The following is a 27490-nucleotide window of genomic DNA, read 5'->3' on the forward strand; positions in this document are numbered from 1 at the left end:
TAAACTGTCTCCCGTCCCCTGTGGGCAACTGGGGAAAATAGGCCTTTAGGTGGTTTTCAGCTGAGTAGACTTATCACCAGGACCCCCCCCCCCCCCCCCCCCCCCCCCCCTCCATTCCCCAAACTCCACCTCATTACATCCAACAATCCTGCCTCTTGGAAATTGATGTTTGGGGTTGGAGGGTGAAGAGCAGGAAAACAGATATTTATGGGGCAGGAGAAACTAGAGGGGAGGGATATCAATGGCGCAGGTATTTGAGGCATGAGGCAAGGGATGGTTAAAAATACATCAAAGATAGAAGGGAAGAGATATCAAATAGCAGGGATCAAAGTCAGTGGGAGGGTAAGAAATGAGAAGGGTGGATCGGAGGCATTGACCAGGGGCAAAAACAATCATAAATCTTAATATTTTTCCAAATGAATGAGTTCTCAGTTCAAACGCTTGTTACTGAGTATCCTGGGGCTGCGTACACCAGAACCCCTAGATGAAGATGTAACAGGAGATTGCATATGAAAATTGGGATTTAATTAGTTGAAATCTTTTTTGAAAGCACTAAAGGTTTGTACTTATTTTGGTATGTAAAACTTGTTGAATACTGCTTGAAGCACATGTGCTCAAATAAATTAGCATTACATTTCGAACAGACTATTTTGATTTCTATTTTGATCAGTTTTACTTACGTCTTATTTTCTTTATCCATCCTCGTGGCACGTTAGTTGTTGAATAAGATGATGATTGGTTGATTTGCTTTGAGACCTCTTCCAAAGCTGCCCTTCAGAAGCTACTCCGAGCAATCATCAGACTTGATTAGATTGCTGATTCTCTCCACATTCTTTGAAGAAGTTCCATAACATAATAGCTTGTGAGGATACCACCTCAGTTGATTGCATCGGGAGAAAATTATTTCAAATTTTTTATTTTTTATTTGTTACACTGTAACCTCCGCAGTCTGGAAACCTATTGTTCGGAAACACCAGCTGTCCAGGGGTTTTGCGAGCAGACCTGGCATAATTTTCAGTGCACAACTTTAGGAGTGGGAACATGGAAGATACATTGCGGGATTCTCTGTCGGTGGGATATTCCACTTATCCGGCAACGCACCCTCGCCCGCAGGTTTCCTGACAGTATGAGATGGCCGCAATGGAAAACGCCATTGGCCGGCTGCGGGAATGGAGAATCACGCTGCCGGCGAGGGCACGCCAGAAAGGAAAACAGGGCTGGCGGGACGGAGAATCCTGCCCACAGTATTTGGATAGGTATCTATCACTTTTCTATCACCAATTTATTCTTCAACTAAATATTTACACCTGCGGTGTTTTCAGGTTCACACACTTGTGGTTCGCCATTTTAATGTCATTCTATAATCCAGAAATTTCTGGAGTACAATGGGGATCGCAAGTATTTCCAGACTGGAGAGGTTACGGAGTAATATTGGCCATGCAATAATACTGTTAATTAAAGACAAAGTTAAAATAATCACTTTTTTTTTTACTAAGAATGTCAGAGTGCCCAATAAGTGTGGTATTGCTGTTTTAATATACATTTATGACACATAGACATGTTCAATAATTCTGAGTAGTTGAGCCTTGTAAAACAAATCTAGGCTAATTGCTTTCTAAAGCATTTTGAAGAACAGCATGTGAAAAAAATAATAATATAATGAACTAATAATGAACTTGAAAGTGCGGTTTCAATTCAAATGCATAGAATACCATCGGGAAATCTTGGCGGTTACATAGTGCGCAATAAACCCAACTTGAAATGAGCACACGTTATTGTAATCTTTAAGATATAATTGCTCAAAGCAGAAAATCCTTCACAAAATTCTGAAACTGCAGTGTGAGCAGTCAAGGCTATGCTCATCCATTATTTGGGCGCACCTGTGCCAGCAGTGAGTTAGATTGATCTTGCAATTAGCTGGCCGGGTGTGAGCCAACAGCTTTTTAAAACGATTTGCCCTTTAAGGAACCCGAAATGCCTGAAAGCAGGAATGGGGTGAAAGCTCATCCCTTCATTGAGGATGGTTTGAAGATTCTGCTCTCGGACGTACAGCAATGGAGAGTGGTTTTCTTGAGTGTTGCGCCATCGTTTTGTCAAATCAGAGATCCCAGATGGACATGGCTCAAAGAGTGAGTTCTGCAGCAGCTGGAGGAAATGAAGGAATAGAGGATTGAATTTTCATACTTTTTATACTTAGACAAGTCATGTCAGCGTCAATGAAGCAGTCCAAAATTCGAGGTCTCAGTATTAATCTCTAATGATATGTGGAGTGAGTTGGGGACGGATTTAAAGAATTAACTGTGGGGAACAGATCCCACCACAACACACAAATGACCTCCGTTTCTTACTCCCACTATCCCTCAAGGATGCCTTTGATCTCCCCAAGCCCAAATCCCCCCAATAATTAAGAAGTCTCTTTCCCCTTTCAATCACAACCACTCTTGCTGCCCTTGTCACAACCTCGTCACCGTTCCAAATTACCTATCTCTGCCACCCTTCCCCCACATTGGTGATTACTTTAAAAAAAATTAATTTAGAGTACCCAATTCTTTTTTTCCAATTGAGGGGCAATTTAGCGTGGCCAATCCACCTACATTGCACATCTTTGGTTTGTGGGCGGTGAGACACGGGGAGAATGAGAAAACTCCACACGGAGAGTGATCGGATCGAACCTGGGTCCTCGGTGCCATTAGACAACAGTGCCAACCACTGTGCCATCATGTCACCCAACATTGGTGTTTGCTGACAATCCTTCCAGGATCCCCAGCTCTGGTCTTCAGCTGTGCATTTTCCAGTCCTGCTGTCAATTTGGCCAGTGTCTGGGTGGCAAATATACCAATAAATATGAATTAATCTCAGCCTTGCCATGTTCTTCAGCCATTTTTATTCTCCACTGTATGCTTAAATATCAGAGCAATTGGTCAATATTGTATTGAAGGCAAGTGTGGCAGCTACTAATTTTCATCTTTTCTGTGTGAGGAATGTTAGCTCAGACACTTGGGGGAATCCCCTGCTTTTCTTGTTAAAATGCTTTAGCAGCTTTTACATCCACCTGAGGAAGGACTCACTCCCTCAGCATATCACTGAACTGTCAGCTTGGCTGCTGCATTGTGGAGCCGACAACCTTTTATCTAAGAAATGTGAGTGAGATCAGTGAGCCAGGTGCGAACGGTTGGTTGATTATAAAGAGACCCAACAGTCAATGGGAGGACCTCCTGCTCACCATCAATAGGTCCAGGCAGCATGGGGGTCATCTGACCACTCTCCCATGGCCACATTCTCAGCCGGGTGACCCTGGGGAGGGAGCATAGGGTGTTCAGCGGTATGCTCCAGGACATTTGTAACCGGTGGGTGCAGGTGGTCTGGGGTGCATTATCACCCCCCAGAAATGGTATTTTGGTTTTGTTAGCTAATTATCCTTTGATATTTTGTTTTAGACATGGAGGCTGTCACCTCCTCTTGTTAGTTTAATTTTGTTTATTAAAAGAGTAGAAAGAGACTCAACTGGGGTATTGGGTTGATAGTTTGGAGGCAGAGATCTGTAATGCATCACCCTGTGCTAGGAAAAGATCTGTATCTTGTACTTCACCATCTGGCTTGGACCCAGTTAAACACCAGGCTGCCTTCTTTCCTGGCACTAGGAAAGTGTCAATGTAAGTGACCCACCTTGTCACACATTGGTACTGTTGGGGATAATGCACACTGTACTAAATTCCTAGGGGTGCACATCACCAAATATTGGTCCTGGTCCACTCACGTCGACGCTATCACCAAGAAAGCACAACAGCGCCTATACTTCCTCAGGAAACTAAGGAAATTCGGTATGTCCTCATTAACCCTTACCAACTTTTACAGATGCACCATAGAAAGCATCCTATCGGACTGCATCACAGCCTGGTATGGCAACTGCTCGGCCCAGGGCCGCAAGGAACTTCAGAGAGTCGTGAATACCGCCCAGCCCATCACACGAACCTGTCTCCCATCCATGGAGTCCATCTACACCTCCCGCTGCCGGGGGAAAGCGGGCAGCATAATCAAGCATCCCTCCCACCCGGCTTACTCACTTTTCCAACTTCTTCCATCGGGCAGGAGATACAGAAGTCTGAGAACATGCAAGAACAGACTCAAAAACAGCTTCTTTCCCACTGTCACCAGACTCCTAAATGACCCTCTTATTGACTGACCTCATTAACACTACACCCTGTATGCTTCATCCGATGCCAATGCTTATGTAGTTACATTGTATATCTTGTGTTGCCCTATTATGTATTTTCTTGTATTTCCTTGAATTTTGTTTAATTCCCTTTTCTTCCCATGTATTGAATGATCTGTTGAGCTGCTTGCAGAAAAACACTTTTTATTGTACCTCGGTACACATGACAATAAACAAATCCAATCCAATCCATACCATACAAGAAGTACGTGCAAAGAAGAGACAGCTTTTGTTATATTTTTTAATTGCATAAACGTTGTAGGGAATATTTTTCTAAAGCACAGAAATAGCTTGCGCCGCACACATAGGTGTTTAAAGGTGTGCTAGAACAAGCATTTCTACCAGAAACTACATTGCTGCATTGGAATGCATGCATACAAGAATATTTGTAGACCTACCACAGGGGTGACTGCCAGCTTCTGATATCTGGTTACTTTGTAATTTTTCCAGGAGAAAGATATTGACAATCATTGCACAGGCAAGGGACCTTCTAAATACAAAGCGGTATCTTGATTTGAAAGGTATACCTCCCACATTACACTATCATTTGAAGCTAAAATTAACCACAATAGAACGATGCTCATTTATTTCTGATGTGGAGATGCCGGCGTTGGACTGGGGTGAGCACAATAAGAAGTCTTACAACACCAGGTTAAAGTCCACTAGCTTTCAGAGCACTGCTCCTTCCTCAGGTGAATGAAGAGGTGTACTCCAAAACATTTACATAGACAAAGTCAAAGATGCAATATGATACTTTGAATGCGAGTCTTTGCAGGTAATTAAATCGTTACAGGTCCAGATGGAGCAGATTAAAGAGGTTCGAATTGTCTCAAGCCAGGACAGTTGGTAGGATTTTGCAAGCCCAGGCCAGATGGTGGGGGGAAAATATAATGTGACATGAATCCAAGGTCCCAGTTGAGGCCATACTCATGTGTGCGAAACTTGGCGATAAGTTTCTGCTCAGCGATTTTATTTCTGATTCTGCCTCTTTGAAGCATTATGGTAAGTTAAAAGGTTAGAAGTGTTATATAACTGCAACTTATTGAAGTATGTTGTTTTTGGTCAAGCACAGAGGTTAGGAATCCTGTGGCGAGTTACTCGCCACCTGACTCCCCAAAGTCTGTCCACCATCTACAAGACACACATCAAGTTGTGATGGAATACTCTCTACTTGCCTGAATGAGTGCAGCTCCAACAACACTCAAGAAACATGATACCATCCAAGGCGAAGCCGCCTGCTTATCATCCCATTCACAAACAATCCCTCCCTCCACCATCAATGCGCATTGGCAGCAATGTGTACCATCTACAAGATGCACTGCAGGAACTTGCCAAGGCTGCTGAGACAGAACCATCCAAACCCACAACTGTTACCATCGAGGGCAGCAACACATAAGAACATAAGAACTAGGAGCAGGAGTAGGCCACCTGGCCCCTCGAGCCTGCTCCGCCATTCAATGAGATCATGGCTGATCTTTTGTGGACTCAGCTCCACTTTCCGGCCGAACACCATAACCCTTAATCCCTTTATTCTTCAAAAAATTATCTATCTTTATCTTAAAATCATTTAATGAAGGAGCCTTAACTGCTTCACTGGGCAAGGAATTCCATAGATTCACAACCCTTTGGGTGAAGAAGTTCCTCCTAAACTCAGTCCTAATTCTAATCCCCTTATTTTGAGGCTATGTCCCCTAGTTCTGCTTTCACCCGCCAGTGGAAACAACCTGCCCGCATCTATCCTATCTATTCCCTTCATAATTTTAAATGTTTCTATAAGATCCTCCCTCATCCTTCTAAATTCCAACGAGTACAGTCCCAGTCTACTCAACCTCTCCTCGTAATCCAACCCCTTCAGCTCTGGGATTAACGTAGTGAATCACCTCTGCACACCCTCCAGCGCCAGTACGTCCATTCTCAAGTAAGGAGACCAAAACTGAACACAATACTCCAGGTGTGGCCTCACTAACCTTATACAATTGCAACATAATCTCCCTAACCTTAAACTCCATCCCTCTAGCAATGAAGGACAAAATTCCATTTGCCTTCTTAATCACCTTTGCTTTCTTAATCACATGGGGACACTATCACATTAAAAAGTTCTGTAGGTGTACCTACACCACACGGACTCCAGCAGTTCAAGAAAGCAGCTGACCACCACCTTCTCAAGGGCAATTAGGAATGGACAATAAATGCTGTCCTAGCCAGCAATATCCACATTCCATGAAATACCTAAAAACTGTACATTATTTTAAAGGGAACTTTTCCGTTTATTTAAATTATGGTATTGATTTAGGCAACCCTTGTGTCTTTGATGGGTGCAATATACTACAGCTTTTACTCGAAGCAAGCCTGCTACCTAGTGAAAATTCTGTCCAGCTGTCTATTGTAAACGGGTTCTGGTTAATTTGATACCCCATGTAATGATGTCACCTGTTACTTGCTTGATACATTATGACACGTGTGCCCTGTGATGGCTTTTAAGGATTGTGATTAATGTAACTTAGTAATTCACACTGTATTTACCAATACCATTGTAAGCGCAGTAGCATTATCTGACCACTAGGGGCAGTAGCTCTGGGAATGCTCAGGAGTTTGTACAGGGCTCAACCCTTGGCTCTGCCCATGACTCCTCCCCTGGACTTCTGTTTAAATACCCTTGTCCAGAGCGAGCCCGGCAGTTCATCGAGAGTTCAACGGGTAACAGGCTGGCTCTGTAGTAAGTAGATTAAAACCACTGTTAATATCTTAAAGCACGTGTCTAGTGAATTGATGGTTCCATCAATTTAATCTACTTAAGAACAGTCAGGATCAATCATGGAATCAGCCCTCAAGCCTGGATGCCTGGAACTCGACCCACAGGATGCAGAGGCAAAAGAAATCTTCTCCCACTGGCTGCGGTGCTTTATGGCCTACCTGGCAGAAGCGAGCACAGCTGAAACAACAGAGGAACAGAAGTTAAGTCTACTGCACGCGAGGGTGAGCCACAGAATATCTACGCAACTAAACTCGGCCGGTTCATATACTGCAGTGCTAGCGATACTCGATAAGATGTATGTATGGCCCATTAACGAAGTTTACGCACGCCATGTGTTCACGACTCGCCGCCAGCAGCTACAGAATCACTTGCTGAATTTTTAAGAGAGCTCAATAATCTATCAAATGACTGTAACTATCAAGCGGTTACCGCGGCTGAACATAGAGAACTTGCTGTACGCGATGTTTTTTTAGCGGGCCTCAGGTCTAATTATGTGCGTCAACAACTGCTGGAAAAGGAGGCCCAAGACTTAGAAACAACTGCGGAAATTGCTACCACGATGGAGGTCTCCTTCCACAGCCTCACCTCGTTCCCCGCGGACCCCGCGACCCAATCATGGGCCCCCGACCAGCGGCTCCCCCAGGCCTTTGCCACGCGGCCGCCCAGCCAGCCACTATGCTGCTCCAGCCAGCCATTATGCTGCTCCAGCCTGCCATTTCTGCGGCCAGAATCAGCACCCGCGGCAGCACTGCCCGGCCCGCAACGCGACCTGCAGCAGCTGCGGGAGGAAAGGCCACTACGCGAGAGTGTGCCTCGCAAAAAGGGCCCCAGCTTCCAACTCCCCAGCGGCGCGAAGTAATCGCTCCCCACACCCGCAGGCCCCAAAACGCTGGGGCCTGTGCCCAGACCCCGCTCCCTCCCACCACGTGTGATCCATGGAGGCCACCATCTTGGCAAACTTCCACCACGCGCCCGGCCACGTGCACCTCATGGGGGCCGCCATCTTGGACGCCACCTTCCTCGCCGCACGCCACGTGCGATCCACGTGTCCGACCTGCATCTCCACGCTCGGACAACTCATCACAAGAGTACGACCTCCCCGGGCACTCCTCACGCGGCCCGCAACTCGGCGCAGTCACCCTGGATCAATCACGCCCGAAGCATCTGCGAAATTCAATGGCAGAGGTCCAAATCAACGGGTATAACACGCCATGCCTTTTCGACTCCGGGAGCACTGAAAGCTTCATACACCCAGACCTGGTAAGACACTGTTCGCTCCCCGTTTTCCCCGTGTGGCAAACTATCTCGCTCGCTTCAGGCTCCCATTCTGTCCAGATCCAGGGGCGCACCGCCACGACACTCACAATCCGAGGCGCTAGCTACTCAAAATTTCAACTCTACATTTTGCCCGACCTCTGCGCGCCACTCTTATTAGGCCTAGATTTTCAGTGTAACCTTAAGAGCCTCACCCTCAGCTTCGGCGGGCCCCTGCCCCCACTCACTATCTGCAGCCTCGCTACGCTGCAAATCTCCCCCCCTCCTCTCTTCGCCAATCTCACAAAGGACTGTAAACCCGTAGCCACTCGTAGCAGGTGATACCGCCTGCAGGATAGGGTATTTATCAGATCAGAGGTCCAAAGGCTTCTCAGTGCGGGGATTATAGAGGCCAGCAATAGTCCCTGGAGAGCTCAGGTGGTGGTCGTTAAGACCGGGGAAAAATTCCGCATGGTTGTCGACTATAGTCAGACCATAAATAGATTTACGCTCCTCGACGTGTATCCCCTCCACAGGATTGCAGACATAGTAAATCAGGTCGCCCAGTATCGGCTCTTTTCCACGGTGGATCTGAAGTCAGCATACCACTAGCTCCCAATCCGCCCGGAGGACCGCCACTACACGGCAATCGAGGCCGATGGCCGCCTCTTCCATTTCCTCCGGGTCCCCTTCGGCATCACTAATGGGGTCTCGGTGTTCCAACGAGCAATGGACCGAATGGTGGACCAGTACGGGCTGCGGGCCACGTTTCCGTACTTGGACAATGTCACCATCTGCGGCTATGACCAGCAGGACCACGACGCCAACCTCCACCGTTTTCTCCAGACGGCACAGAAATTAAACATCACCTACAACAAAGAGAAATGCGTTTTCCACACAAACAGACTGGCCATCCTCGGATACGTCGTGGAAAATGGAGTCCTGGGACCAGACCCGGAACGTATGCGCCCCCTCTTTGAACTCCCCTTCCCCCATTGCCCCAAGGCCCTCAAACGGTGCTTGGGCTTCTTCTCCTACTACGCCCAGTGGGTCCCTCAATATGCGGACAAAGCCCGGCCACTCTTTAAGGCCACACGATTTCCCCTGTTAGCTGAGGCATGCCAGGCCTTCAGCTGCATCAAGGAGGACATCGCCAAAGCGGCCATGCGGGCGGTGGATGAATCCACTCCATTCCAGGTTGAGAGCGACGCCTCAGAGGTAGCTCTAGCAGCCACACTAAATCAGGCAGGGAGACCAGTCGCATTTTTCTCCCGTACCCTCTCCGCTTCAGAACTCTGACACTCCTCAGTCGAGAAAGAAGCACAAGCCATTGTGGAGGCTATTCGTCACTGGAGGCACTACCTCGCAGGTAGGAGGTTCACCCTCATCAAAGACCAAAGATCGGTTGCCTTTATGTTTGATAACTTGCAAAGGGGCAAAATAAAAAATGATAAAATTCTTCGGTGGAGGATCGAACTCTCCACCTATAGCTACGATATTAAGTATCGACCCGGGAAGCTCAACGAGCCTCCGGATGCCCTATCCCGCGGGACATGCGCCAGCGCGCAGATTGACTGACTGAAAGTCATCCACAACGACCTCTGCCACCCGGGGGTCACCCGGCTCGCCCACTACATCAGAGCCCGAAAACTGCCTTTCTCCAACGAGGAGGTAAAAGCGGTCACCAGGGACTGCCCGATCTGTGCAGAGTGCAAACCGCACTTCTATAGACCAGACAGGGCCCACCTGGTCAAGGCTTCTAGGCCCTTTGAACGCCTCGCAATTGATTTTGAAGGGCCACTCCCCTCAACTAAGAAGAATGTTTACTTTCTAAACATCGTAGATGGGGTCTCCCATTTCCCATTTGCTATCCCGTGCCCCGACATGACCTCCCATACAGTCATTAAGGCCCTGCATAGCATCTTCACCCTGTTTGGTTTCCCCAGCTACGTGCACAGCGACCGGGGTTCGCCCTTCATGAGCGACGAGCTGCGTCAGTACCTGCTCGACAAGGGCATTGCCTCGAGCAGGACTACCAGCTACAACCCCAGGGGGTACGGGCAGGTGGAAAGGGAGAACGCGACAGTCTGGAAGACCGTCCTACTGACCCTCCGGTCTAGAAAGCTCCAAGTCTCCCAGTGGCAGGAAGTCCTCCCAGACGCGCTCCTCGCTATTAGGTCCCTCTTATGCACAGCGACCAATCAGACCCCTCACGAGAGGCTCTTCATTTTTTCCAGGGGCACTACCACGGGGGTCTCACTTCCGGCATGACTGAGGACACCGGGCCCGGTACTCCTGAGGAAACACGTCAGGGCACACAAAACCGACCCCCTTGTTGCAAAGGTGCGCCTGCTCCACTGCAATCCCCAGTACGCATTCGTAGAGTTCCCTGACGGCCGTCAGGACACAGTATCCCTCCGGGATCTGGCACGCGCCGGATCCAGCGCCCCCTCTACCCCCACAGAAGGACCCTTTACCCTACACCCCATGTTGCCGCCCCCTCGCGCTCCTGAGCCCATGAGCTCGCTCCACCAGTTCCGTGCACCCGTGCCGGCCAGCCCCCAGCGCTCCCAGTCCCCGGTTGAACCAGAAGAGTATGAAGCTCGGATACAACCCTCCCTGGAGTCCGCCATCGTACCCCAGCACACAACACCCATCCAGCCACCGCAAGAGGCTGCAACCCCGGCGCTCCGCAGATCACAGCGGACAATTCGACCACCAGACAGACTTACTTTGTAGACCACCACCCCCGCCGGACTTGATTTTTTTGCAGGGGGTGAATGTGGTGTATGTAACTTAGTAATTCACACTGTATTTACCAATACCATTGTAAGCGCAGTAGCGTTATCCGACCACTAGGGGGAGTAGCTCTGGGGATGCTCAGGAGTTTGTACAGAGCTCCGCCCATGACTCCTCCCCCTGGACTACTGTATAAATACCCTTGTCCAGAGTCAGCCTGGCAGTTCATCGAGAGTTCAACGGGTAACAGGCTGGCTCTGTGGTAAGTAGATTAAAACCACTGTTCATATCTTAAAGCACGTGTCTAGTGAATTAATTGTTCCATCAAGGATCCGGTGTCAGGAATGGTTCATGCTATGCTTCTGCTTCTGGTTTAGTTATATTAGTTATATTTAGTTATATTGGCATCATAGACTAATATCTGTGTTCCTTTTTTAAAATTATTTTTATTCTCCTTTTTCAAATTTTCTCCCAAATTTACACCCAACAATAAACAATGGTCAGTAACAAATGCAATGTCAGTTCCCATATCAATAACAATGATCTCATCCTCCCACCAAACCCCAAACATTATCCTGCATGTTAACATAAACAAATGACAAAAAGGAAGCAGGAAATCAAGAATCACCCATAGTCATCATTAACACATACAGTCCCCCTCTCCCCAACCCTCCCAGCACCCCCCTCCATGTTCAATGTAATCCAATTCTCGAAAGTGCATAATGAATAACGCCCATGAATTGTAGAACCCCACCATCCTTCCCCTCAGTTCAAATTTGATCTTTTCAAGCATCAAGAATTCCAGTAGGTCCCCCCCACCAAGGGCACGGGGCCCTGCCAGGGCACGGGGTGGAGAGGTTGATCTCCACCCTAACAGGATCCGTCTTCTGGTGATCAACAAGGCGAAGGCTACAACATCTGCCTCCGCACCCGTTGCCAACCCCAGCTGGTCCGACACCCCGAATATGGCCTCCCAAGGACCCGGGTACAGTTTCATGTGCGCCACTTTAGAGATTACCCTAAAAACCTCCTTCCAGTGTTCCTTCAGCTTTGAACAGGACCAAAACATATGAACGTGGTTTGCGCCCCCCGCCTCCTGAGCAACGTTCTACCCCCTCAAAGAGCCAGCTCATCCTCACTCTTGTAAGGTGTGCTCTATACACCACCTTCAGCGGTATCAGCCCCAACATCGCACACGAGGTGGAAACTTTCACCCTCCAGAGCACCTCACACCAGAACCCCTCCTCCGTACCCTCTCCCAACTCTTCCTCCCACTTTGCCTTTATCTTTTCCAGCGGCGCCTTCTGCTCCTCCAAAATAGCCCCGTAAACTGCCGATATTACCCTCTTCTCCAGTCCCCCTGTCGTCAGCACTTCCTCCAGCAATGTGGAAGCCGGCTCTACTGGGAAGCTCTATATCTCCTTTCTGACAAAGTCCCGAACCTGCATGTATCTAAATATTGCCCCCTGCTCCAGCCAATACTTAGACTAATATCAGTATTCTGCCAACATTTTTATGAATGGTGCAAGCAAAACCAGGCATAACCTGTTGAGAGGGTAGCCCTGATAATGACAATGCTTAAATGGAAATAATCCAATGATGGGTCTTCAAGATTTCAAGTGATGGGGCTGTGACTTTTTCCTTTGGCAGCTTATTCCATTGTGGGATTGTCTGTCAGGAGGTAGATTGATGATAAACTGCCTTGGAAACAAATAGTCTTTGTAGCTTGTGTGGATTGTGCTACCTCGTGTTTTGTCTTTGTGAGAGGGAACCAGGTACATATGTCTCAATTCCCACCAGTCCATCCTATATTTTATAGAACACAGTCAGTCTAGTTTGCTCCCTCCTTTACTGTCATGATTCCTGTCCTAAATTCTTGATCAAGGACATGGCATGGGATATTTTTCATACTAATTTGTGCAGAATTGTGCAGCATATCTTTGGATCTCTTCAATCTAATTATATCTCTTGCCATATAAGAATCCCAAACATGACTTGTATACTCTAGGACTGGACAACCACATAATTAATAAGCTGTAACTGTGATCTTTTTATTGCAATATCAAATATTCCCCCTCAGAAATGTCAGAACCCTGTTTACTTTTGATGTTATCTGCTGAATATGTTATCCCTATTGATGATTGTTTTTAAGATGCACCCCAGCTATGATTATGTATCTACCTGTTGATTGAATTTGATTGCAGCAATAAAGCTGTCTGTTGGTGGATCCTTTTTGTTGGTAATGCACATGACATAGCATTTTTTGGCATTGAATGACATCTCTCATTGATCCTGCTGATTTTGAAATTGCAGCAGATTATCTTTCTGTGAATTGATATGAATTTGCATTTTCCCTGTTGTTTAAACCATAAAGTCATCTGCAAATAGCTGCACCCTGTTTTTCAAATTGTTGGGGAGGTAATTTATGCATGTCAAGAAATGTAAAGATTCACTGGGGGCACCCTGCGGAGGACATTTCTGGGAGAGGATCATCACACACCACTCTTCATCTGCTGTTGGTAACAAAGTGTAGGATCTAATTTAATAATGTCCCCGATTCCATAGTTGTGAAGTTTGCAAGACCTTTGTTGTATTATCATACCTATCAGCATGGCAACGGTTAATGTAGTACCATGAATAGCCACTAGAGGGAGCTGCCGATACTACTATATAAAGCAGTGATGCTAGACCTTCGGGGAGGAGTGTAAGCAGGAGGTAGCAAGTGAAGAGCACAAGCTTTTCATGAGGAACTTTGTCAATGGCTTTTAAGAAATCTAGTATTGCCATCTCAATACTTCCATCTCTTTCAAGACTTAAAGGTAGGCCATCGGCAGTCATTAAAAGCTGTGTTTCGGTAAATCTTTTCAACTGAAAACCAGGCGAGTTACTTACAAGGTTATTGTGAGCTTCAAAGTTCTTCATGACATGGAAATGAACAATATGTTTCAATTTGCACAAGAAGCTGGTGAGAGATATCAGTCTGTAGTTTTCTGGCTGACTTTTAGCCCCTTTTTTGAATAAGCCACAAATATTAGCTTGTCTCCATTGGTCTGGTAAGTAGCCAATGTGGATTGACTTTCAAAGGCATCGATCAATATTAGAGCCAGTTCATCAACTGCTAACTTTAAAATCCAGGGAAGGATTTCACCTGGACCTGGCGCATCATTTGGATTTATTTCTTGAATAAATTCAAAACACCCTTTTCACTTATGAGGTTTAGTGTGTCTGGTAAGTGGTGAACTTTAGAGCAATAGGAAGATTGCATAATTTAGGTTTTGTCCCTATTCTAGGCAAAACATAGCACAGATGAGTGAAAGTATTTTTTGCAGAGTATGAGTTGATGATGTCGAGTCATTCTTGGCATTTAGGTAAGAATGTTTGGTTCTGCAAATTAAGGACTTGGAGTATTGGGGTGAGGGTGACGAGAATTCTATGTTCACTATCTCCTTCCCAATCCAGGAATCCCCATCTTTGAGAAATTTGCCAATCTGGTTTCAACAGGTCAGCTTTTGCCGATTTTATCTGATGAATCTGATCTCCAGGGCTCAAGCTCACCCAGAATAATATGGATTTTTGTATGGGAAATCATTTTTGGCCCATAACGTCCTGGTTCCCCAGCATCACCTTTGGAGGTTACCCAAATGATACCCCTCGGAGGTTCCCACATAAGTGGGTTGACCTGGCAATTGCCCAGAAGTGCTACCTTCTCTGACAATTACGTTGTGCTGGGAACCATTTGGCAGCAGTGATTTAAATCACTAACTTCAAATGGTTCTGCCTGTTTTACCCTGATAATTACTCTGAATGAGTTCGCGGACAAGAATTACTATTAAGTCTCGAGTAACTAAAAACCAGACCCAGCCTCACACAAAACACGCCCCACACAGTACCCCTCAGGGGACTCACCACACCAGCCCCCTCCCAACCTCTTTCCCATTCCTCCGCTATGACTTGACTCTCTGCTCCCTCCCCTCAATGGTCCAACACCCCCTTCTCCCCTCTGGTCCGACCCCCTGCTTTCCTTGTTCTGACCACTCCCTCCGCAACCCCCTCGCCCCCAGGTCTGACACCCTCCCCACACTCTTCTCAAGTCCGAACTCCCCACCTCTGTGGTTCGATCTCCCCCTTCAAGTCTCAATTGTCCCTTTAAATCTCCTCATTACAGCAGCTACTTACCGCTCTGTCCCAGTTACTCCATGGCGATGCTGCCGGGGGTGCACTTGGCTGCTCCTGTTTCACCCAGCCTGAGTAAGGAAGGTTGGGCAAGACAGAGACTTTAGAATCCCAGCGAAGGTAAGTTTGTCAGAGATTGCCATTCTGAGGAAGTTGCAGTCCTATTTATATGTAATGTGAACAGAAATGCAGCCTCCTTTCAGAGTACATTTTCTTTTCGGCAAGATGCAGAGCACCCTGACTCAGATACATGTGTCCACACATCCATTTGCCCCAATAGGTCCTGTGCCATCAGTGCAATCTTGCAACGTTGAAATACATAAATAGGTTGATCAAAGATTAATAATGTTACTTAGCTCTTTGTTGTTTAATTACTGGACATTTCTGGGACTTAAAGGTGATTTACTGTGCCACGGGAAGTCAAAGCTGATGGTTATGTTATGGTGAATGTAATAATAAGACATGGTGAAAATTATTATTTATTTGCATTCCACTATTATGTTATGTTATTTGAGCAACATAAGTTGCTACAAACTGTAGACAATGTTGAAGCATAATCCAGTCCTCAAAGTAAGTTGAAAGTATTTATTTAGTAATGACAAAGCTAATAAATGAGTTCGACACTCTGCTGATCTAACTCTAGCAACACAGTAAACTTGACTAGCTGTACAAACTATATCTAAGCCACATGTGGTGGCTTGACTGAGATCTCTGCTTCACTCGTGTTATTCCTCCATTCTCTGCTGGGTGAGGGGGAGAGCTTGTGTGAGCCGTGGTTTTATAGTCGTCGTGTAATGCCCTCCAGTGGTTATGCCACAGCTGGGTGTTCACATTAACCCTTTGTAGATATGTCTGTCCACATATCATTACATCCACCATTACTTCAATCTTGGCCGTGCAACTGGAAAAATAAATTGAAGAACCAATTCAGTCTGCTAATTAATGGAGTGGGGTAGTTTAATTTTAGATTGTTTTGGAATGATTACATAAATATGATCTGATTGAATTGCATCATGTAAAAGTCTTCTCTGTGATATGGGGCTGCTGTACACTGTAATCAGTTGATGAATTCAGTGCCAATATAGACCGAATATTAGAAAGGGACAGCACATTTTGGAATTGTAAAGTAAGTTATACTTAGGAAGGGGAGGGAGAGGACAGAGTGCAATGAAAATAGAAGCATTCACTGATGAGATTACTCCAGTTCATTGTTTAATGCTGGCATGATATGGTGGATATTTTGAGCTCTATTCATAAGGAGATACTTGGCATTCCAAGTGTGCAATGAAAAACTCCCATGTGCTGCTTTTCATTTTCGATCCTTGCTCACAGCAGAATAAGTACGACAATGAGGGTTTGGAAAAATCTATCGATTCAAACTCCATACCCTTCCTACCACCAAAATTGTTTACATTGACCTCATCAAATTTGCTTAGCCCACCCCGCCTGTCACTGCAGCTGAATCTGAACATTGTCTGTTATCGCCAGATTCTATTTGTTTGATGTGATCCTTTCTGGACTCCCATTCTCCTCCCTTCATAAGCTTCAACTTGTTCAAAACCTAGCTTCCCTGCACAAAGTCCTGCTCACCCATCATTCATCCTCAATGACCAATATGGCTCCCTGTCCCCAGGAAAAAATAAAGTTGAAATTCTTCGTTCTCATCTCTCCCCATCTCTTCTTGAGATGGTTCTGCAGCTTTTTAATCCTCTCCTCCAATTCTGGCCATTTGTAGATGACCCCCAATGTCTTCATTTCCGTCATTGCAACACAGTTGTCAGCCACCTGGGTCATACTCTCTGAAACTCCTTCCTTAAAATGCCTGGCTCCTCTACTCCTCACTCCATCTTAAAAAATCTTTTCAAAACACACTACTTTGGCCCGTTTTCAGTCACTTCTGCTAATTTTCTCACCGCAGTTCAATATCTACTCAATTATTTATTTTATTGATTTTTTTTATCTTCTCTCTGCTAAGTGCCAGAAGACAATGTCTAAGCGAAAGGCACCTTAAATGCAAGCTACTGTTGATAAAGTGTCCTTTGCTTTTGGCATCAGGCACGTCATTTGTATTATCTACACAAGACTAAAAAGTCTACAGGAGTCTAAAAGAATACTGGATTCAGAAACTACAGGCTGCATTTTTACATGGAGGTGGTGGCCCCAACCCCAACTTAAAAGTCAGAGATGAGCCCACCTTCGCCTGGCGAGAAAGTCTGGAGCATTTAAGTCTCAGTCAGATGCCCAACAGCTCGCTAGTCCCAGCATCACCACCAGGTGCGGTGGCCACTGCTGGAACCAGTTCCCAACAGTGGAACAATAGGGGCTGGTTTAGCACACTGGGCTAAATCGCTGGCTTTTAAAGCAGACCAAGGCAGGCCAGCAGCACGGTTCAATTCCCGTACCAGCCTCCCCGAACAGGCGCCGGAATGTGGTGATTAGGGGCTTTTCACAGTAACTTCATTGAAGCCTACTCATGACAATAAGTGATTTTCATTTCATTTTCATTTTCAGTGATGTCAATGGAGAATAGGTGAGTGGAGTGAGTGGCAGAATGGTAACACGGTGGTTATCATTGCTGCCTCACAGCACGAGGGGCCTGGGTTCAATTCCAGCCTTGGGTGACTGTGTGGAGTTTGGACATTCTTCCCATGTCTACGTGGGTTATTCTTGAAGGCCCAGTCTTCTCAACCTTGGCCTTTGCCTGAGGTGTGGTGATCCTCAGCTTAAATCACCAGCAGTCAGCTCTCGCCCACAGAGTGGAAAGCAGCCATTGGTCATCTGGGACTATGGCGACTTCACCTTTACGTGGATTGCCTCAGGATAATCTGGTTTCCTCCCACAGCCCAAAGATGTGCAGGTTATGTGGATTGGCCATGCTAAATTGTCCCTTGGTGTGCAGAGATGTGTAGATTAGGTGGGGACGGGGATAGGGTGGGAGAAGTGGGCCTGGACCGGGTGCTCTTTCAGAGGGTCAATGCAGACTCAATGGGCTGAATGGCCTCCTTCTGTATAGTAGGGATTCTATGAATTCTATAAATTCACTGGTGTCAATCTGGTAGCCCCAGCAATGGGGGTTGACAGATGGGGTTTGGAAGGGTCGGAGGGAATATGTGGCAGGAGGAAAATGGTGGGGGGGTGAATGCCTTTGTTGGCTACGGGATGCTGAAAGAAGAAGGGCCGCTCCGTCAGTCCTAAAGGAGGTCATCTGACAGCCTCATCATATGGCCTGTGCACCCCCTGTAATTGGTAGAATATCAGCAACAGAAGGAGAAGGCTCTTAAGTGTCCATCAATTGGGTGGGTGGGCATTGAGTAAAATTCTACCCCATCTTATTTGAACCACCCACTGATGTGCAGGTTGTCATTTGCTACAATTAAAACAAGGCTTTATTGTTTAATACTGCAGATAAATTTCCTCTCACTCCACTTCTGAAAACCTCTAGATTCCAATACAATATTTAAACTTTATTGTGATGAGCTTCTGCTCTTGAATTGAAGTTCCATGTTAGAATGGATCAAACATATACATGTTAACTGCTGCAAGTTTACTGCATGCAGTTTAAAACATTTTAAAAATTAATTCAGGGGATTATGGTAATCACTGGTTAGGGGCCAGTATTTATTGCCCACCTCTAATTAAGAACATAAGAACATAAGAACTAGGATCAGGAGTAGGCCATCTGGCCCCTCGAGCCTGCTCCGCCATTCAATGAGATCATGGCTGATCTTTTGTGGACTCAGCTCCACTTTCCGGCCCGAACACCATAACCCTTAATCCCTTTATTCTTCAAAAAACTATCTATCTTTACCTTAAAAACATGTAATGAAGGAGCCTCAACTGCTTCACTGGGCAAGGAATTCCATAGATTCACAACCCTTTGGGTGAAGAAGTTCCTCCTAAACTCAGTCCTAAATCTACTTCCCCTTATTTTGAGGCTATGTCCCCTAATTGTCCTTGAACTGACTGGCTTGATGGGCTATTCCAGACAGCATTTAAGAATCAATCACATTGCTGCGGATTGAGGCATTGTGGTGCAGTGGCAGTGCCCCTACTGCTGGATCAGAAACTCTGAGCTTGAATCCAACTTGTTGGCCACAGAAGGAGTATTCAAAATGTGTTTGAATGGGCTGATAATGAGCTAGGGAATCCTTCTTCCACTTCTTCTATCAGTTAGGGTGTGAACATACTTAAAAATTTGCTGTGGATCTGAAGTCATATATAGGCCAGCCAGATGAGGTGAGCAGATTTCCTTCCGAAGATGCGTAGGTTAGGTGGATTGGCCATGCTAAATTGCCCCTTGCTATCCAAAGGTTACAAGGTGGGGTTACAAGGATGGGACGGGCGAGGGGGACTAGGTAGAGTGCTTTTTTGGGGGTCGGTGCAGGCGCGATGGGCTTAATGGCCTCCTTCTGCACTGTAGGAATTCTATGATTTCCTAAAGTCATTAGTGAATCAGATGAGTTTCATGATCATGATTAGACTTTTAGTTCCTGATTTTTATCAAATTAAAATTTCACCATGCACTGTGGTCGCATTTGAACCCAGGTCCCCAGAGCATTACCATATCTTACCAGCCAGTGACAATTCGACTATACCATCAGCTCCTCTTATTAGGTAAACTGTCATCAACAGTGGTGTGGTAAAATGACAATAAGATTCGCTGCAGAAATAGTCTCGGCTACAACACGGGTATCCACTCAACAAAGTGGGAAATTTGAGTTGTGCCTATCTGGCCAATTACAATCTGTCAGTCTATTCTCACTAAACAGCATACTGATGGAAGAGGACAGTTACAGTGCTATGAGCAGCATTGTTCAACAATGCTCACTTTGGGTTCTGCTGGAACAACTCAGCCCAACACCTCATTACAGCCTTAGTTCATACATGGAAAAAAGAGCTGAATTCCAGATGTAAGGTGAGAAGTACCCAAAACATCAAGGTGTCACTTGGTTAAGTCTGGCACCAGTGGAAATCTGGGGAGAAGTCTCCACCAGGAGACTTAGATATGGAAACATATCTAACATAAGCCAATATGATCATGGTCGTTGGAGACCAAACATCTCATCCTCAAAACATTGCTTCAGGAGTTTCTTGGCCCAACTAACTTTAGCTATTTCTTTCATGACATCACTTACATCATAAGATCAGAAGTGAAGATCTTCACTGGTGATCACATAATATTCAGTTGCCTTCCCAACTCCTCTGATAATTAGGAAGTCTGGGATTGTATGCAGCAATACCTGAACAGCATTCAGCTTTGGGCTGATAAGTAGCAACCAATATTCATGTCACATGAATTTTGGGCAATGACCATCTTCAAAAAGGGAGACTAAAACCACCTCTCCTTCACACTCAATAGAAGTATCATCATCAAAAACTCCACCATCAACATCTCCGAAAGCCTATTGACCAAAGATTTAACTGGACCATCCACATAAATATTGTGGCGACAAGAACAGGTCAATGGCTGGGTTTTCTGTGGTAAGTGACTCGCCAAAGCCTGTCCATCATCTACAACAAGTTAGGAGAGCAACGGAATATTCTCCACTTGCCTGGATAAGCTACAACTTTTGCAACTACACCCAAGAAGCTACACACCATCCAGGGTAAAGCAGTCTATTTGATTGGCACCCCTTCCACCATCTTAAGCATTCATTCTCTCTACCAATGTAGCAGCAGTGCATGCCATCTACAGGATGCACTTCGACAACTTAGCAAGGATTCTTCAACAGCACGTCACAAATTCATACCCATTATTGCTGAGAAGAACAAGGACAGTAGGTCCATGGGAATATCACCACCTGCAATCTCACCTCCACACACCATCCTGTCTTGGAAATATATCACTATTCCTTCACCATCACCAAGTGAAAATCTTAAACTTCCCTCCCGAACAGCACTGAGGGTATACCTACACCACAAGGACTGCTGCAGTTCAAGAACATGGCTCACCAACTTCCTATGGACAATTAGAGATGGGCAATAAATGCCGTATTTTTCAGTGTTGCCCATATCCCATGAGTGGGATAAAAAGCCTAAAAGACAAAGCTGGTTAAACTGAAAATTGCTGAAGATACTTGGGCTAATATTAAAAATGATCAATTGTAAGTCAGTGCACTTCCACTTTTAGACTGAATGTAAAAGTGCAAGTGCATTTTATGTATAACAAAATTAAAAAGAGGGAAACAGTGAATGCTTGTTTTGTTTTACCAGTATGTCTTTGGACTTGGTACATACAAAAGCGATAACACATTTTAAGGTAGCTGAAAAACCTCCACGGGTATAAAGTTCCAACTGCAAACAATAATTGAAGTTTCATTTTTCAATACCAAGGTGTAACTTTAACAAGAATAATTGTTGTCCAGAGCAAAACAGATTAAGTTAATGTGAAGAATGTAAAACTATATGTGTAGAATAAATGCAGCAGATTCAATATTCCCTTTTTTTAAAAATTGCACATGTTGAAGTGAACTACAATAGACCTATAATTGTCTTGTCACACAAACTATCCTTTGCTATTAATTGCAAACATAATCATCAACAGCTCATTTGTAGTCAACTCAAGCGCTTACTCATTTCATCAATTCATAACCTATATCTTACTCAGCAGTATGGTGTGTGTTTTACAAAACAGTTCAGCATTAATCCTTAAGATACTCTATAGGAGGTCCTAATAGCACCAGTCAAAAACAAAATGGTCACCACATATACCGTTAGAATATATCTTTTAGTTTCTTAAAATGTTTGGTTATAATCGATAAAAAAATGTAATTAAAATTTTTAAAAATTGCCAGCTTATATAATCTTTTAAACTTTTGAATAAATAAAGAACCACGTTATTTATACTAACTTATAGACAACTGCTCACAAGAAAATGGCAGTGGTTCAGTACATTGACTAATCACTATGAAGTAGTATAAAGGTTATATTCCCTAAACTCAGTGACATCAGTGATGTCAAGGAAGAAAGGTTGGGGAGACAATCATTTTCAAGCATCTGTTAGAAAAACCTGTGAGCAGTGAGAGGTTTCGAACATTTTCAGAAATTGGATTTTAAAGGTATTGGGCAATTTAAGGGGTAGTAAAATCCTGGAGATAGAATGTGTTTGACTGCAATGGTCATGTTTTTAAAAGAAAATCTGTTCTTCAGGGCCTGGGTAGGTTTAGCTGCCAGAAGGTGAAATTTATGAAGGAATGTGCTTTTCAGTCTAAGCTAATGCATAGTGGTTTGCCTGGGAAATTCCCAGGGTAATTAATATGCTTCCAGTCCCTGGAAAGTTAATTTACTTCATAGCTTGGGGATATGGGGTCATTGCTGGGTGAAGCTGATGAATGCAGAGAGGCATTTTGGGAAGGTGTGGAGAGAGGCAGTTTTGAAGAAAGCAGTGGAAAGAGTTGATTTAGTGAAAGGCTTGTGGAAGTGAAGTATGATCTGGCAAGACCACAAGTAAAGGCAGTTTTCTTTCCCAGTAGGGTAGTTAAAAAAAGAGGAATAATATTTTAAAAGCAGAGCAGTCTTGTGGAAGAGGCTGAAACAACCCAGTTTATGCAGATATTTGAAGATATTCAGCCAGAGTCTGAAGGCGTTCTAGCCAGAGCCAGAATCTGTTCTGTACCACAAGTATTACTCTGTGCCCTGCTGTTCTTTCAGTTGGATTGAGAGCTGTATGTTCCTTTTCTTCTTGTTTAATGGGAAATTGAGTAGTAGTGTTAAGGTGTAATTGTAAGTTGGTCTTTTTCGTGTGTGAAGTTAAAAGTTTAATATTGTATTTATAATAAAGTTTTGTTTTTGAAATACCAAAGCCCTATTTTTTCCATGCAATCAGTCCTAGAACAAATCACTCTTTTCGCACAGTCTTAAAATAAACTAATACATAGGGGTTTCGGTCCAGTATTATTGCACTGTTGGGATCTGGTCTGGGATCGTAATAGCAGGTCATCTGTCATATTTTTCAAATGCAGTCAGATGAATGGCTTTGAGAGAGACAGGGGAAAACCAGTGGAAAATAAAGTGCATTTATCCTTACATAAAAAGGGGTACTTTTGAAATTTTAATTAAGTTTTAATTGAAATTTGTTCTCTCCTCAAATTAATATTGAAGCTATTTTAAGTGATTCATTACATCTGTGAAGAATAAAATAATTTGACAAACATACCATGGCAGCACGGTAGCACAGTGGTAAGCACTGTTGCTTCACAGCTCCAGGGTTCCGGGTGCGATTCCTGGCTTGGGTCACTGTCTGTGGGGAGTCTGCATGGTCTCTCGTGTCTGCGTGGGTTTTCTCCGGGTGCTCTGGTTTCGTCCCACAGTCCAAAGATGTGCAGGTTAGGTGCATTGGCCATGCAAAATTGCCCTTAATGTCCAAAAAGGTAAGGTGGGGTTACTGGGTTACATGGACAAGGTAGAGGTGTGGGCTTAAGTAGGGTGCTCTTTCCAAGGAATGGTGCAGACTCGATGGGCCGAATGGCTTCCTTCTGCCCTGTAAATTCCAAGATTCTATGATTCTATGATTTTCACAATTTGCAGCTAAAAAGGTGACTTTTAAAAATAAATTTAGAGTACACAATTATTTTTTTTCCCAATTAAGGGGCAATCCACCTAACCTGCACATCTTTGGGTAGCGGGGGTGAAACCCATGCAGACACGGGGAGAATGCGCAAACTCCACACAGACAGTGACCCAGGGCCGGGGTTTGAACCCGGGTCCTTAGCGATGCAGTCCCAGTGCTAACCACTGTGCCATGTGCCGTTAAATTTGAGGAGTTCCTCAAGGCAACGCAATGACGTGATGTGTTGAAACATAAGTGTCACATAAAAATGTATTTGCTTTCTTATTGCCTGTAAACAGTATGTTTCAGATCTAAATAATTGTGCCTTTTCTTTCATTTGGAGTGTGTATTCTGATTAAATAATTCAGTGAACTTTCATGAGTTTAAAATAAAGGTTATTTATTCTCACACACTGACCTCAAATTAACTCAATGTTACACACTCAGTCTCACATAGCACACACACACACAGAGGCACAAAAATTGCATACAGATAGTATACCTTTACAGATTACATTTAATTTAACTCTGATTTATGATTTCCCGTCTTCTGGGTTCTTGAATGGTTTTAATAAATTTAAGTTGAAGTGGGCATCTTGTAAAGCAAAGGGTTTACAACAGGTTGTGAGGTTTATTGTAGTTTAATATCTAGGAGTTCTGTTTTCAGATGAACTTTGAAACTGGAATATAATGATCTGCTTGGCAACTTGCAGCTGGTTTCAGAGTCTGGTTCTCAGACAGCCTGATGGCTGATGATTCTTAAAACACAAAGATGACACGACCTTTCTCTGCAGCTGTTGTCAGTGCTCTACTGCAGTATGCCCTGGTCTCTTGGAGTCTTTAGACAAAACGTGTTATTCAAGCTGGTTTTGATCACATGACCAATACTCGCATCATCCAACCAGAATGGTTTGGAAATCCATGGTTTGGAAATTGCACAATGGGAAATTACATGCCTTTACTCGGCATGACAACAGTGTATCTTGGAGTTTTGACTCCCTTATTTTTCTACTGACCTGTTAAATTCCAAACATGTACTGATGCTACAGAAATGCTGAGTGGAATCCAGGTGCTTTCCAAGTGTGTGGGAAACCCCATGTGGTGGGTCACACCAGGCCTCTCCATGTACCTCTTGTATTCGAGTCTAAATATAGTTGACAGACTTTCACTCTGTGACCTAGGTTCAAATCCAGCTTGGGATAGTGCGATGGAAGCCTCTTCATCCTGCCTGTTGGCATCCCACATGAAACTACATATAATTTGGCATTAGAGGGTATCTTATTCACATAGCTAATGAGCATACCGGTACAGAATGAAGTGCTCTTATGAGGTTTGGACTGAGGCAGATAGTTGGAGCAAAGTAGAGCGAGCCGGTCTCAAAATGTTTCACGCTGTCACTTGGTTCCAAAATAAAATGTTTTGTCCCCCAGACCTAACATCACCCACCCTAATGAGCATAAAGAAGTAATAAAAGGAAGAAAAATGTGGTCAGTATCTCATCATTCAAATGTCAACAGCAAGAATCAAGTGCTTCTTATGGGGAAAATTGAGCTCCACAATATTCTCATGCTGTTAGCAAAATGTGCATTGAACTCATATTTTGGTATGAGAATCCTATCAAATAAATATGTTGTGTATGACACATCGAAATAAGTAGATGTCGATTATGACGATAAAACACCCTAAGGAAATAAATATCAGACACATCAATATCCAGAGCAGCAGAAGACAATTGTTAGAGAATTGGTCAAAGTAGTACATTGCATCTGTTTGATACATACTGCCCATTATGTTCTTTATGAAGTGTCCTATTGGGGTCTTACTCTTCAAATATGAGTCGGAAGACCCTTTTCTTTTATTAGTTACTAAGCTCCTCATATTTGTTCCATATTGCAGCTGGTTGAAAGTCTAAGCTTTATTGTCTTCTGTTATTGAAAATCCAGATTTCTGCAGCCTACTCCCTGAGGTCAAGCTTTGTCTGAGAATACATTCTCATTTCAGGATGTACTCAGGCTGTCTACAGAGAGGGGGGAGAAAGATTATGACTGTAATACACTTAAATCCAATTTATTTGCTTGACTAGAAACTTAACCCTTACATAAATTCTTCTGTTTCTATATTTAATTCCCTTGTAACGCCAAGAGTTAATGCTAACCACGCTGCAGATAATATGAGGAGTTCAAAGATGCTACGATACTTGTCCATGCACAGGACTCATGACATTAACTAAATTGTACCGGCAAACTGATATTTGGTGTTCAGTGAATAATGGCTAGCAGAATAAACTAAATGTATTTCACCAGCATGCTTCTTTAGCTAAATGATGCTGAAATGAAATGTGCAAAGCAATATATCTACTTCTGAAAAATGCCCAAGAATGGAGGGTTTTTTAAAAAAAAAACTTTACAACAGGAAACCTCTAGGCCATCTGGAAAAATTTTTCTTCATATGGAAATCAAGGGATTTTATGAATCACTACCTACACTGAAACAGATTAAAGCGTTCTCTTTTTCTATTTCATGTGTTCATCAAAGAACTGCCTTGCAGCCTGCATTAGAGGTTACATGTAGAAAATGCATTTTTCCATTTTGTTGCTGTCTGCTCTGTGTAGTGTTCGAGAGCATTCTGAACAATTGCTTGGCATTTTGTTGAATTTGGTTTATTCAACCATTGATACGCGTGAATGAAACCGTTCAGTAATATTCATTTTGACTTTTGCTTGACTTAAAAAAATGAAGTTAACAAAAAGCAGCTTCTAAAAAACTCAAAGTTACAATTATTTCAATGGTAAATCTAAATTTTATTTCAGAAGTTATGGGCGTGCTGAGAGAATTATTTTAAGACGTCAAACAAAGCTGGACGTTCTTGAAATTCCTCAGGGTCTCCACTAGCCGCCGTAGCTGTGTTCATGTTGTTCCCGAGGTGCCATTGGTACCCTATGAGAATTATGGCAGGAAACATGTAGATCTTCTGTAGAATTTCAGGGTCTGAGTCTCTGAATAAATGCATTCACATTTAAACGTTTTGCAGCTTTTATTGCATGAAATTCTAAAGTCTGGCATGCTTGGGATGTTTTGATGTATTTATGCTATAACTGCAGCATAGGTGTGATGTAGGGCACGATTCAGCGGATTCAAGTTTTGGCTGCGTTTGGCAGGAGTTTTGTGTTGGCTGTGTTGGTGAGATCACGGCCCATATTCAACGACACAGGGCCAAAAATGAGCCCCCATGAGACTCTCGACAGTTCGCTGCTAACAAGGGAGAGCTGCTTTTAAATGCTCCCTCACCACCTACTCCCAGTCAACACACAAGAATGGCAGCCCGCAAACCTGCTCCTCGCTTTGGGTATGGTGACCTCTCAAGGCTTCTCAACGCTGTGGATGAGAGATAGGGAGGCCCAGCAGCTGTGTCAACAATGCCGCCTGGGAGGCTGTCGTAGCGGCTGTTAGTTTGGACAGCATGACCAGGTGGACCGCTGTCCAATGTTGGAAGAAGACCAATGACCTCCAGTGAGTTGCAAGGGTAAGTTACCACCTTTCTCCTGACATCACTTCTGCCTGCCACCCTTCAAATTCCCAAACACCACCTCCCCTCCTCCACCCCCCCCCCCCCCCCCCCCCCCCCCCATCAACTGGCTGTCGCCTTGCACCCTCCCTACATTGTGCTTGTTCCTCAGAGCCCCTTTGCATCCACTGCACAACCCCTTTATGTACAGGTGCAGTGCCCACACATGCTACCTCCAAAGACCTATAGATCCCTTTGACACAAGCATGTGGCTCACATTGCCCTCTCTTTGTCCCCTTCGAAGA

At 44.5% G+C, this 27490-nt stretch overlaps 1 long non-coding RNA gene across 2 annotated transcripts in view; it reads right to left on the bottom strand.

Annotated features, from left to right (window-relative positions):
- Positions 1-1575: 1575 nt before the first annotated feature.
- The window catches only part of LOC119950914, a 45167-nt gene continuing 19252 nt past the window's right edge, over positions 1576-27490 (bottom strand). Inside the window, exon 3 of one of the 2 annotated variants that reach the window (XR_005457458.1) lies at positions 1576-2145. This is a non-coding gene — a long non-coding RNA (uncharacterized LOC119950914). Of the gene's footprint in view, positions 2146-15704; positions 16036-27490 lie in introns of those variants that run through there. The other variant, XR_005457459.1, reaches the window with a different exon arrangement.

The sequence above is a fragment of the Scyliorhinus canicula genome, chromosome 16, assembly GCF_902713615.1.
Source record: "Scyliorhinus canicula chromosome 16, sScyCan1.1, whole genome shotgun sequence".
Taxonomy (NCBI): Eukaryota; Metazoa; Chordata; class Chondrichthyes; order Carcharhiniformes; family Scyliorhinidae; genus Scyliorhinus; species Scyliorhinus canicula.